The following is a 13,631-nucleotide window of genomic DNA, read 5'->3' as shown; positions in this document are numbered from 1 at the left end:
ATGAAAAGTACTTAAAAAATGTCCGCACTGCGTGTACTACGAGACGCGATGCAGAAAATATTGACGAAGTTGGCAGAGCAGTTCATTAAGCAATTACACAACTTGAAAACAACTTGAAGACGCGGCGTTGCTGCAGGGATGGGAGATTGAAGCCGTGAAAGGTAGTCCATCCGGGAAGGATCTTTTTAGAGAAGAGGGTCCGGGTGACTTTACGTTGTACAACTTTAAGAGCGCGACAGCCACGGTCGCGGAAAGGGGAGTAAACTACTAGCACTATTCAAGGATATTTCTAACAAGCGACTCTTTAACCTGGCCCTGGAAAAAGTGATCCGTGATGCTGAGGTAAATGCAAGGGGTATGATCCTCTTTAAGTCCACCCAACAACTGACTATGCTGACGATATCGACATCATGGCAAAAACGACCAGAAACCCAGAACCTATTTCAGCTTACAAAAACTGTTTCGCTCGAAACGTCTCAACATACGGTCAAAGCTCTTACTGTACAATGATCTTGCCAGTCCTCATGTATTCCTCGGAGACCTGGGTGCTTAGCAAGAAAAATTGGGAACTCTTGGCCGCATTCGGCAGAAAAATCCTCCGAAGAATTTTTGAGCCCCTACGATTCCGTAACCTACATAACGACGAAATCTATGAACGATACCATGACCGTCAAGTTGTGGACAAAATCCGACTCAATAGGGCAATATCTATGATAGAAAAAGAAGACGGGGTAGAAATAGAACGGTGGCGTAGAGCAGGACGCCAGACAGGTTTTAGGGATATCAAGTTGGTGGGCCTCGGCGCGAAACCGGGATGTCTGGAGTTCCTTAATTAGGCAAGCCTAGACAGGAAACCGGTTGTTGCGCCGTTATTGATGATGATGAGTTGAAGAGTGATAAGGAGGGCCGAATTTAGGTAAAATCGGAAGAAACGTTTTGGAAGCACGATAGATAATGTCGATGAAGTGACGACAGAAATGAAGTTTGTCATCGAAAATTACACCCAGGTCTTGAAAGGAGGTTAGTAGTAAAAAGGGTCTCATGCCAAGACAGTAGCGAAATGATGTTGGGGAGAGTTTAAGTGAATCGTATATTCAGTGGCATTTGCTGACATTCAGTGTCAGCTTGTTAACCGAGCACCAACGGGCCAAAGGGTCAAGGCTGGACTGCAAGAAAGTACAGCCCAGGGGAGACGAAACAGAGGCAAATAATTTAGAACTTTGAAGCAAGAAGAAAGAAGAGAGATAACACGGTAGTTCACAGCTTGTTAAGGATTTGCGCTCTTACGGATAAGGATGATAAAAGCTTCTTTCCAAAGATGAGGAAAGTAGCATTCTTCTGAACTTTTGCTGAAGATAATACATAGAAAGAAAGTTACAGTTGACAAAGAAAAGGTTAAGAAGCTTATTGGGACCAGGTCGGACATTGGTGTCGAGGTAACCAATGGGGAACTCAATTATGGAAAGGACCAAGCAGAGGCGTAGTTGGAGCACTGGGAAGTAAACACGGAAGAGAAGTAAAAACGAAGTAGATTACAGGATTGTTGTGTGCAGGTGGCGATGGAATCAACAAAGTTAATGGAAGAAGGGAAAGATTGAGTAGGGTTACGGGAATAGCGACTGTTGGATCAAAACGGTTTTAAATTACCCCGGTTCAGGGCGGCCTTGATGCACAAGAAGTATTTCTTATGCGTTATTTTAATCACCGAGTTCATAGTAGAGAATATAGGCTAGAAATGGGCAAGGTCGCCGTCATTCTTTGAAGTCTGAAACTTCTCCCGCCATGTTATTCTTAAGAATCTCCATTCTGAACCAAGTTGGGTAAGAACGAAGACAAGTTAGAGAAGAAGGGACATAATAAGAGAAGAGATCGGACACAATATAATAAAAGGTGCCAAGAGCTTGATCACATGTAGAGTTTGATAATATGTGATACCAAAAAGTTCTTGAAGGTGTTTGAATTCAAGTCAGAACCAGTGTTCATAAAGGAAGAGAGTAGAAGGAAGACTGGAAGAAGTTGTGGGAAAGAATAGAAAGGCTAGCATGACTAGACCAATTGAGCATGGGGAGGTTAAAATCTCCACAGCGGAAAAAAGGGAGGGAAGAAGTTTGACAGTAAGGAGTGCTGACATGCTGTCAAACAATTCTTTGATCAGCTGGAAGGGGCTAGCACAGGGCATTTAGATGCCACATACAATAAACTGGGAGTTTGGCGGGGAGAAACGTAGGGCAACACAATCATATGGTGAGCCAGAAAAGGAAAAGACGAGTTCGTCGCGGAGTTGATATTTAATTGCAATTAGGACTCCCACTACCAGTGGACTTACACGACGCAGCGCTTTTAGACTCCTTGCATTTTGATAAAAATAGACGGGTAAGGAACACAGAACTAGCTACATTGATTGGCGAGGCAGGCAGGGTGCCCTGGATTTTACTCGTTAGTTGCTACGCTACTAGGGCTTAATAAACACACCTTCAGGCCAGAAAGAAGGATTGCCCATTCCGCCACATTCGTAGAGATGATTGGCTTCAAAAGAAGCTATTACTCGGTCGGAATTGCTGTCTTGAGTCTGAGTCTTGAGTTTGACGCAAGACAAAAGTGAAAGTGTATCCACCTTGCTTTTTATGCAATCCAGTACCTCGTTCGTACAGATGAGCGGTGACGTGAGGAGTGAAATAGTACTACAAGCAGATCTCAATGGAGTCGTCATTGAAGCGTTTGAGGCCAGCTGCCCGACTTAGGAAATTACGTCATCAAGGGCTGCACCCTGGTGGGAATGAGAACGGAGGTCCGAACACTTTTCAACCGACCGGCGAAATAAACTGACGAGCTTCAGAGAATTCTGTGAAGGGTCCAAATGCACAGCAGAAGCATCCAGGCTATACAAAGTTGTAGCCAAAGGAAGGGCAATATCTTCTAACTACCTGAAGAAAGAAGAAGGGGAATAAGGCGGACATGATACATATATTTCTTGCAACTTATTTGCGGAGATGTAACCACGCGGTGGAAGACAACAACACTCCACTTGACATCCCCGAAGCAGACATAAGGGAAGAAAAGTAAAATTGGGAGCAAGTAACAGAGGTAACCACTTAAATCACTGGGAGTGAATGGCATTTCCCTAAAACTACTTCAAGCCTAGTAACTCCCTTAGGAGAGAGACTGGTAAGGGGCAGTGTAACCTTCAAATATATTGAATATTAAGAGCATGGAAGCGGGCAAAAGCGGTCTTTATTCCGAAAGCGAGTTCACTCCAAACTCTTCGGATTATTTCGCCTAACGTTGTTTGTACTAAAGACGGTAGAGATGGTTCTAATGCGTAATTCCTTGCCTCCATATCAATACGCATGATCAACTGGAATCACGTTGTTTCAGCTAACGCATGTAGTACGAGAGAACATAGAAACTGAAGAAATATAGCTGTGTGCATTTTTGGATAGCGAGGAGCGTTCTACAATACAACGCAGAGATACGAGATGCCCTAATCTGCAAAGGAGTGGGAAACACAATTACCTTTCTAGATGGGCAAAGTGTCAGAGAAAAGGCGATAGAATGCCAACTTAAACAAATCCCATTGCCATCAACACTCAAGGTTGCCCATGCAGTGGAGTACTATCACTGCTAACGTGGTGCATGGTAGTTGGAGGAGAGCTAACCGAGTTACGATGATGGCACTGTTCTAATTTGTAGGAGAACATGTGAAGATACCCTGTGTAACGGAATTCAAACTGGTCTATGAAGCGCTGGTACCTGGTGCAGAAAAACAGGGCTAGACATCAATCCAGCAAAGACCAATATAGTACCATTCACTAGTAATTGCAAACTTGATAACCTGCCAGAACTGAACTCAGCACAACAGCCAGGGAGTTACACAAATTTCAAAGACTGGTTGTATGAGTATCATAGGGACAATGAGCGCATACTCCCTAAAGGTCCTTTTTGGGTTTAGTCCTCTCCATCAACTTATACAGAGGCAGGCAAGTAACCACTGATACACAGGGATAACATTGCGATGAGGTTTCACATCGATCAAAAATTTGAAACACTTTGGAGTAACAAAGCAAACTGCAAGTGACCTACGTGTAAAACCAACAACTGATTATTTCGTAGACTGACGCATCTCTCAGAGCGGAGGAAGTCGGCGTTGGAATCATTATATATCATTGCCATTTAAACCCTCATGGAGTACAGCACATCAGCCACACCTACGCGTCATAGTTCGCTGATTTACCTGAAATTAGCGTCGATTCTCATAGACCTTTCCAAGACGCCCCACTCCTCTGATAGTAGCTATTAGCTGCTATCCCTCGTGTGTAGAGCACTTCAGATACACTTCTTGGGGTCAATGCAGGAGGATTCGGAGCCAAAACTGTCGATGAAGTTTCAATATGTTCTCTGATATCTGCCAGGATTATTTTTGCTCTCTTTGTGACGCAAGGGAGCACACAAATACTCCTCCAGTTATTCATTCGAAATGGGTTCCCATTTTTTGGGAAAGATCTCGAATTATCAGGATTTCCGCACAAGTGGAAGCAGCAGATCTGGAATAATTGCAGGTGCAGTGATAAACAACTTTGCGGGGAGACCGTCGAATCGTCGAACGGGATGATTTCTCTTCTGCTTGAAGAAAAAGTCCGCACCCGAATGTTACGGTGACTAGCCATTTAATCTGTAAGAGGCGGAACTTTACCGGATATGATTTAGTAAAAAACCATCCCCCATCTTTTCACCTTCTCATCAGCTTAGATGATGAGTTAACCGTTAACGTTGTTCACAGGACAACCAAAAGGCTTGCGGCCCTGCCGACACCGGTCAATTGAGCTTGAATTTCTTGAGTCGGTGCAAGTTGAGGAGATCCACAAATCATGGTCGCCAAGATCGTGCTTCCTCATCACATGTCCATGTCCACATATTGAGCTGGGAATAAAAGCTGTCCTCGTTGGTGCATAGCACTGTACAATTGTAATACAAAAACCGACTCTGAGGTCAAGAGGGTGAACCTAGCGGTAGCCGTCAGACATAGCCAAACAATGGACCCACGTCTATTACAATTCGGCCTTCTAGAGAACAAAAGCACATTGCGCAAGAGGGAGAGGAGTACTCCCCAGAGTCGGAATATGTGACTCCACTTAGGCCTTGAATGTCCAGCTTATATCGCTTGAACTTTAGCTCGAGCTAGAGAAAAGAATGTTCTGGGCGCCTACGATACCGTTGTTGGGAAGCGTGCGCTAATTCCAGAATCGGGTCATAGTCCGTTTTCGATAGCTAAAGGTCTTCGGGATGAGGAAAATTCTTAACGAAGTGTCAGAAGTGTCAAAACCGGTTGCAAGCCTATAAGCTCCTATCCCTTGTAGTCACCTTTACCATAAGCAGACTCTGAGCGAGTTCTTATGCCATAGCTCGTATATTCCAGGCGCCAAAAGGAGATGCACTTTCATCAACTTCGAAACGAACTGCGGGGGGCAGAAGATTGCTACTATAACCGACAGCCAAGCGCCTATTAAGGCAATAAGGTCCAGAAAGCCGCATTCGAAGCTGGTATGGGAATGCATTGACAAACTGACCCTACCTGGCTCGCTCAATAAGGGCTGGATACTTTGGGGATCAGGCAACATTGGGCTAGAAGGCAATGACGCGGCGGCACAGGCGGGAAACATAGCAGGGATATCACTCCTGGAATGGTAGCATCGGAAATTGGTTCATGATTACGACGCCAAAAAGAGCAGGAGACTGCCTAACCAGTGATCGCTTGTATAGAGGAGGTTTAGACCTTACAGATGGTACATAGAATGGGGGCTCCAGGGGCCGGAAAATGGCCACAAAGTTGAGGACTCTTGGGAAAAACTTTAAACGCTTATATCTCCTTTAATATTGAGAATTTCGCAAAAAGGAGCTTAATTTGTGGTCGCTACTGTTGGAGTAAGTTCTGAGCCCGGTAAAATGGCCGCAAAGTCGAGTAGTCTTTTAAAAAACTTTAAACGTTCGTATCAAACGTTAATATTGAGAATTTGCAGAAAAGGAGCTTAATTCGTGATTCGTATAGAGGAAAGTTAGACCTTTCCGTTGGTGTATTGGTTGAGGGGTCCAGGGGCCGGAAAATGGCCGCAAAGTGGAGTGAACTTTAAACGCTCGTATCTCCGTTAATATTGAGAATTTCGAGAAAAGGAGCTTAATTCGTGATCACTTGTATAGAGAAGGGTTAATCATGTTTATTTACAAAACACGGCCTAGTTGGTTATTACTTATATAATTTCTACCATAGTTGTTCAATTTCATTGTCAAATGTCGAGAATGAGAAAGCTAGCGTATCACCTCTGCATTAAGAGACCATTTCACAGACACCTTAGTCGATGATTGGTGGTTTGATTATAAAGGAAGAGATGTGATTCTTATATAAACGTCATTCCCATGACCAGTGCATACATAAACAAGTCGGAATACCGGAAGCTCGCGTTTCGGGTATAAAGGTTTTGTGTTCATCTTATGTAAGAAATTTTAACGCACATTTTTCTATTCGTATATAGCTACAAACCCAACATATTCCTTCATATTTTTCCAAACTACGAGACATACGTACATATTACAGCCATAGATATTACACTCACCCTAAACAAACAAACTGCCTATTTCCGAATACTGTACACATATATGCATGTATATAAATTAATCGTACCCATATTTCCGATTTACTTCTTAGATCTATCTGAATTAGGCACTACCCGCAAAGTCCACTAGCACGCATATACTATATTTTTTTTTTTTTTTTTGTGCGTACACGGACGTGGAAAATCTTAGAAAGACACATCCGCCGCCCGAACTATAGCGGGCGCGCGTGGGATTCAGACCCACTAAAAACCACCCCTGGTCGCTCCAGCCCCAGCCCCGCGGGACCACCATTGAGGTATTACTTCGCGGGGTAGGTTTACTCTTAGGCACTCATCCTTCTCCTATTTACAGCTTTCCTCCTTCTTTGTTCCTTCAGCAACTCCTCCTGCATTTGGATGAATGCGGAGCCAACCGCAAGCCACTTCTCCTCGGACTCCAGCAGCTCAGTAACCAAGCTCTCCGGGGTCCCGCTCCTGCCCAACACCTGATTTAAGCTCCTGCTCTCCATCGCAAATCGTGGGCAGTGAAACATCACATGCTCTGGATCCTCCGGTATGCTATCGCATCTGGGACAGTTCGGAGAATCATCCAACCCAAAGCGGTGCAGATACTGCCCGTAGCAACCACCGTGTCCCGTGAGAAACTGGGTAATGTGGTAGTTGGTCTCCCCGTGTTTTCGCTCAAGCCACACCCTAATGTTGGGAATGAGCCTGTGCGTCCACCGACCTATCGTAGACTCGTCCCATCTGCGTTGCCAGAGATCAAGCGACTCTGACCTTGCCGCATTTCTACGCTGTGCATGCCCCTCCATACGTCTTGCATTGTACAGGACACTCATTTCTTTGGCCAGAATGTCAACCGGGATCATGCCTGCCACCACCAATACTGCCTCATCTGATGTGGTTCTAAAAGCACTGCAAACCCTCAAAGCCATCCGCCGGTAAACCGAGTTCACCTGCTTCCGTCTCTGAGAGTTTGCAAGCGTCTCTGCCCACACAGGCGACGAGTAGAGCAGGATGGAGCGCACCATTCCGGCTAGCACCAACCTCCGGCAATGTTTCAGCCCACCAATATTTGGCAACATTTTTGCAAGTGCCGTGGTGGCACCGACTGCCTTTTGGCATGCATACTCTAGGTGCTCCCTAAAACTCAATTTAGTGTCAATTATTACCCCCAGGTATTTGATAGCCGGCTTTGATACGACCGTATGTCCACCGACCTCCACTTTCACAGTGTTATTTTTTCTGCGGTTCGTTATTAAGACCGCTTCCGTTTTCGCGTCCGCCAAGGTCAGCCCGGCCTTTTCTAGCCAGGACTTTACCGCTCTCACTGTTTCCGTTGCGTAAACCTCCACATCTTCTGGGTGTTTTGCTGCAACAACCACAGCTAGGTCATCAGTAAAGCCGACAATCGTAGTCCCCTCTGGGACGGGAAGAGCAAGCACCCCATTTTACATGATATTCCACAACAGGGGACCAAGTACCGATCCCTGTGGTCCCCCGGCTGTGGCAATGTACTCTTTGGGGCCCTTATCTGTCCCGTACCAGAGAGTCCTCTCTGAGAGGAAGTTTTCCACCAAATTCGCTAAGTATCCGGGGACACCTATGTCAGCCAACGCCCCTTTAATTCTATTCCAGTTGGCCGAGTTGAATGCGTTTTTGACATCCAACGCCACCACGGCACAGCAGCCGCCAGAAAGCAGTGCACCTTTTGCCAGGTTTACCACCATGCCAATTGCGTCCACCGTAGAGTGGGCGCGTCAGAAACCAAACTGCCGTTCCGACAAACCATTGCTGGCTTCGACGATGGACAGGAGTCTGTTGTAGATGACTCTCTCCATCATCTTCCCTATTGTATCCAACAGGCAGATAGGACGATACGACGCTGGGTTTCCAGGTGGCTTTCCAGGCTTCGGAAGCAACACCAACTTTTGCTTTTTCCACTGGGCAGGAAATATTCCTTCTTTTCGGCACGCCTCGAAGGTGTTGGCGAAAAGGTCGGGCCTAGTCTTCACTGCCAGTTTCAAAGCTCGGTTGGAGATGCTATCCAAACCTGGGGCCTTGTTGTCACCGAACCTACCACATATTTCCGCAGCTCCTTCACAGTTACAGGCGGTATTATGCCGTCATTTAGCTGGACAAAAATTTGCCTTCTCCTTGGTGGTGAGGGAACAGATTGGTAACAATCTGTTTCAGGAGACGCGGACAGGTCACCTGGGGTGATTTCCGCAGCCTTTTCATCACCACTCTGTAAGCCTCGCCCCAAAGGTTTATGTCGGCATGGTCGCACAGCTGTTTGAAGCAGTTCTTTTTGCTCCTCCGAATGGCTTCCTTTAGGCGGCCACGCAATTGCTTGTGTGCCTCCTCTCGACCGTCGCCACCGGGTTTTCCCCTGAGCCTCTGGCAAAGCCTCCTTGCCCGAAAACATGCGGCTCGCAAACTTGCGATTTCGTTGTTCCACCAGTAGTTGGGTTGCCTACTGGGGAGCAATCGCCTTCTGGGCATAGTAGCATCGCATGCTTCCGACACCCATCGAGTAATCTGGGTGGCTTTCTCTCCAGCCGTACCATTCAGGGATATGTCGGATTTGAACACCGCGGAAAATGTGTCCCCCTCGAACGCTTTCACTGTCCAGCCAAGCATACCACCCGGCATTGTGCGAGAACTCTTTTTCGAGCTCGACCGCCACTGATTTTCATGCAGATTGGCTGTTGGTCGCTGTCAGTATAGTCCTTGCTGATGTGCCAAGCGACTCTACTGGTTAAAGCGGCACACAAATGTCAGGTCCACTATAGACTCCGGACCTCTTCCCGGAAAGTGTACGAGGCCCCAACATTCGCAACTACCACGACTAGCATCGCGAATGCTTCGAGGAGAACAGTTCCCATCATATCCGGCTGCCCCATTCAAGAGCCCGCGCATTGAAATCGCCTCCTATTATGATCGACCAACGTCCTCTTGCATCCAAAACAAGAGCGGCAAGCATCCGCTCATACTCGACGAGTGTAGCGCTGGGTGGAGCATAGCAGCTGTAGATGTAGATGTGGATGCCCTTCACCTTCGCTCTGATGAAGCCCTCCTCCGGGTGCTCCATTATTTCCTGATTGTTCTCCACAAGTCCACAGCGCTGCTTGGCCCGTTTGGTCTTTGACCCAAACGCTACCACCGTGGTTTCGGTATGGTTCACTTAGTATGGCCACATCATCCGAAAGAATGAACGCGAGAGGAACACGAATGTTGACATCAGCGCAGAATAAATTCTGATCCAGCCCCGCGACGTAATACCAAATGGGAGTCCCGCAGGGAGAGTGGAAGGAGAAGGAGGCGGTTTTAGTGGGTAAGAGTCCCACATAACCGTGTGGCAGGAGCCTGCGGTAGCTTTTGAAGCTTTCCACCTTCCATCGGGAAAAAAAAGACAGACAGATGGACAGACAGACACCGTCTCCTGTGAAGAGTGACCAGATCTCCCATCAGGCGCAACCCCAGCTGGCGGATTGGGGCATACCTATTGATGTGTAAATATGTGTTCATTCACTTTTCTTTTCTGACTGTGCATGGGCTAGTGTTTGCTCATCTCTGGTGCGTGGACCAAAATGGTTTTGGGAAGGACACCCAGAAAATAAAACCAACATGGACGAATTGAGAAGGAGTAAAGTTACAGTGCAGGGGCTCGGAACCCCAGTACCGGCGGCTTTTGGGAGTGAGCAAGCGGGCTCCCGGCCGTCGATATCCCTCGACCGCAGTGCCTCGGTGGTGGACAACTTGGCCACCGTGGCATCTAATGCTACAAGTGTTTTAGATTTGGAGAAGGAAGTGTTCAAGCGAAGTACCACTCTACCAAGGACACCAATAACAAAACCGAAGAAGGGTGAATTGAAAGCAGATCGTTGGACAACAAAAACAGCAACAACATCGACCCCACATATTCAAGAGGAGCAGCAACAGGAGGTACTCCAGGACCAGGAAAAGGACCCATTCAGAAGCAGTTCGTCAACTTTGAGATCTCCGCCAATTCCAAACATCAAAAAAGATAAAACGGAGAGAAGGTCAATGAATGCCAAATGTGAAGGACTATTTAAAAGTAGTAATCTGGTTAGGAATCATCATGGAGAGCAGAGCCCTGGAGCAAAGGAATTACCCTTCACACATCTTGGTGCAAAAATAGTGGAGCTGTCTGAGTTCATCAAGGACAATCATAACGTCCTCCAAGCCATAAAAAATATGGTCAGAGCAATTAGAGTGCTCTACAACAAATCACAGCAGGAGGAACAAAATTCCAAGGGCAAGTCGAAATCTGTTGCCCCAACGGTGTCACAAGCGACCCAAATGACACCTAATCGTGTTGCAATCGGCCTGCCACCAAACAAGAGAGTGCGGGAAGGAGATGTGGATCCTCTGGGAAGTCAACAGGCGTCTAAGAGGAAAAAAGCCATACAAATAGTTCTGAAAAACGGAACTAAAGGCACCCAAGAGAGAAAGCAGGTCCCCCAAGTACGAGCTCCGGCAATCGACTCGACAAAATCCAAGGGGAATGAAAATGGTGATTGGACCAAGGAAGTTAGGAAAAAGGCGAAGAAAAAGGCAAAAGTGCGAATTCGCCCAGAAGCGATTGTAATCTCCAGCAATGGAAGTTTATCTTATGCGGAGATACTGAAAAAGGTCAAAGCTAACCCCGACCTAAAAGATCTAGGTGGAAATGTAAGCAAGATTCGAAGGGCCCAAAAGGGTAACCTCATGTTTGAGCTGCGAACTCAGGTTAAGAACTCACTTGGGGAGAATGTCATAGTACGGGCCCAAAAACATGAGGTCTATATACAGTGCAAGGATCTCGATGAAGTGACATCCAAAGGAGAAATTAGCACTGCCTTGATGGAAAAGTTCAAGTTGGAGGAACTTGCCGAAGAGTCCATTGTGAGTTTGCGGAAAGCCTATAGCAATACTCAGACGGCCACATTGCGATTGCCAGTGGACGCCGCGCAGAAGTTATTGGCGGCCGGGAAGGTTCGAATCGGATGGGTTGTTTGCCGTCTGAGAGAGCAGATTTCTCTAAAGAGGTGCTTCAAGTGCCTCGCGTTTGGCCATTTCGCGAAGGCATGCACCAGCGGCATTGATCGGTCCGATCGATGCAGAAGGTGTGGGGAGAAAGGTCATATTGCCAAAGCGTGCAATAGGGACCCCAAATGCTTATTATGCGAAGGAAGTGAGGGACGGGATTACTGGCATATTGCCGGAAGTGCTAAATGCCCGGAATTTAGGAAGGCGCTGACTTCAATGAAAAAATGAGGTTTATTCAAATAAACCTCAATCATTGTAGGATCGCACAAGATTTACTCGAGCAGACCATCTACGAATCCGAGGTGGAAATTGCCATCATTAGCGAACCCTATAGAAACCGTCACGGTGGCGTGTGGGTTATAGATTCGTCTGGTGGAGCGCCGACATGGGCATGCGGTCGACAAGCCATACAATGTACTGGGAATCAGACATACAGCGACTTTGTCTGGGCGAAAATAAACGGGGTATATGTGTATAGCTGTTACGCCCCACCAAGCCTGACATTGCCCGAATTCGAGGAAATGCTTGACAGCCTTGTTCTCGGCGGAAGGGGTCATAGTCCAAGGGTGATTGCTGGTGACTTCAATGTTTGGGTCCGTGAGTGGGGTAGCAGAGAGACAAATGCAAGGGACTGCAGTCTATCAGACGCTTTCGCACAGTTGGATGTCGTTCTGGCCAACGAAGAATGTGTAAACACCTTTCAGAAAGGGGGGTCTACCTCAATCGTAGACCTAACATTTGTCAGCCCTGCACTGGCACGTAGTATGCCTTGGTGTGTCAGCAACCACTAGACCCACAGCGATCACCAGGCAATCTTCTTTGGGCTTTGGGTGGAGTCACCGGGCATAAGATCATCATGCCCGAAACCGGGAAAGATGTCAGGCTGGTCCGCAAAAGCTCTGGATGAGCAAACCTTCATGGAGGTGTGGTTAGACCAACCTAATAAAGCAGGCGCGTCAACGGAAAGAGCTGCCCATGTGGTCCAATGCATCGCCGAAGCGTATGACGCGTCCATGCCGAGGAGGTGCTCATTCCCCAGTAGAAGACCAAATTACTGGTGGAATGCTGAACTGGCCAGCCTTTGATCAGACTGTCACCGAGCCAGAAAGCTCAAAGAGCGGTAGGCAGAATCGACCAAGGGCAAAAAGAGCGCGCCTATAAGGAAGCCCGCAAAACCCTCAAGCTCGCCATCCAACGGAGCAAGAGGGAATGCTTTAAGGAGCTCTGTTTAGAGGCGGACGTAAACCCGTGGGGGAGCGCCTATAGAATCGTGATGGGGCGATTCAGAGGCCGATCATCTGCGCAGATCACGTGTCCTACACTCTTATTAAAAATTATCCAGGGGTTATTCCCTCAGCAGGAGGAGGGCATAGACAGCTTCCAGCGACCTCTGAACAACACGGCGATACCGTCAGTCACCAGTGACGAGCTGCTGGAGATCTGCGCTAGGATAGGAGATAATAAAGTTCCGGGTCTGGATGGCGTGCCGAATAAGGCCCTTAAGCTTGCCGTGAAATCCAGAGCGGACATATTCGCTGAGTTGTTCGAAGCGTGCATGTCCGTTTCCTGAATCATGGAAACGACAGAAGTTAGTGCTACTGCCTAAGGCTGGCAAACCTCCAGGTGAGCCAACCTCCTACAGACCTATTTGTCTTTTGGACACTGTGGGCAAAATGCTAGAGCGAGTAATCTATAATAGATTACTCCCGGTTGTTGTGAGCCAGGGAGGTCTGTCAGATCGACAGTATGGGTTCCGTAAAGCCAGATCAACCAGTGATGTCATCAAACTGGTTACTGGCTTAGCCGAAGATGCAATCCACGGAAGGGGCAGTACTAGCAAATATTGCATAGTGGTGACTCTGGATATGAGAAATGCATTCAATTCGGCCAACTGGAACCTAATACGGGAATCTCTGGCGAAGATTGGTGTTCCCGCTTATCTTGCAGCTATTGTCAACAGCTATTTATGAT

The sequence above is a fragment of the Hermetia illucens genome, chromosome 1 (assembly GCF_905115235.1).
Source record: "Hermetia illucens chromosome 1, iHerIll2.2.curated.20191125, whole genome shotgun sequence".
Classification (NCBI taxonomy): Eukaryota; Metazoa; Arthropoda; class Insecta; order Diptera; family Stratiomyidae; genus Hermetia; species Hermetia illucens.
The sequence above is the reverse complement of the archived record's forward strand: the minus strand, read 5'-3'. Positions refer to the sequence as shown.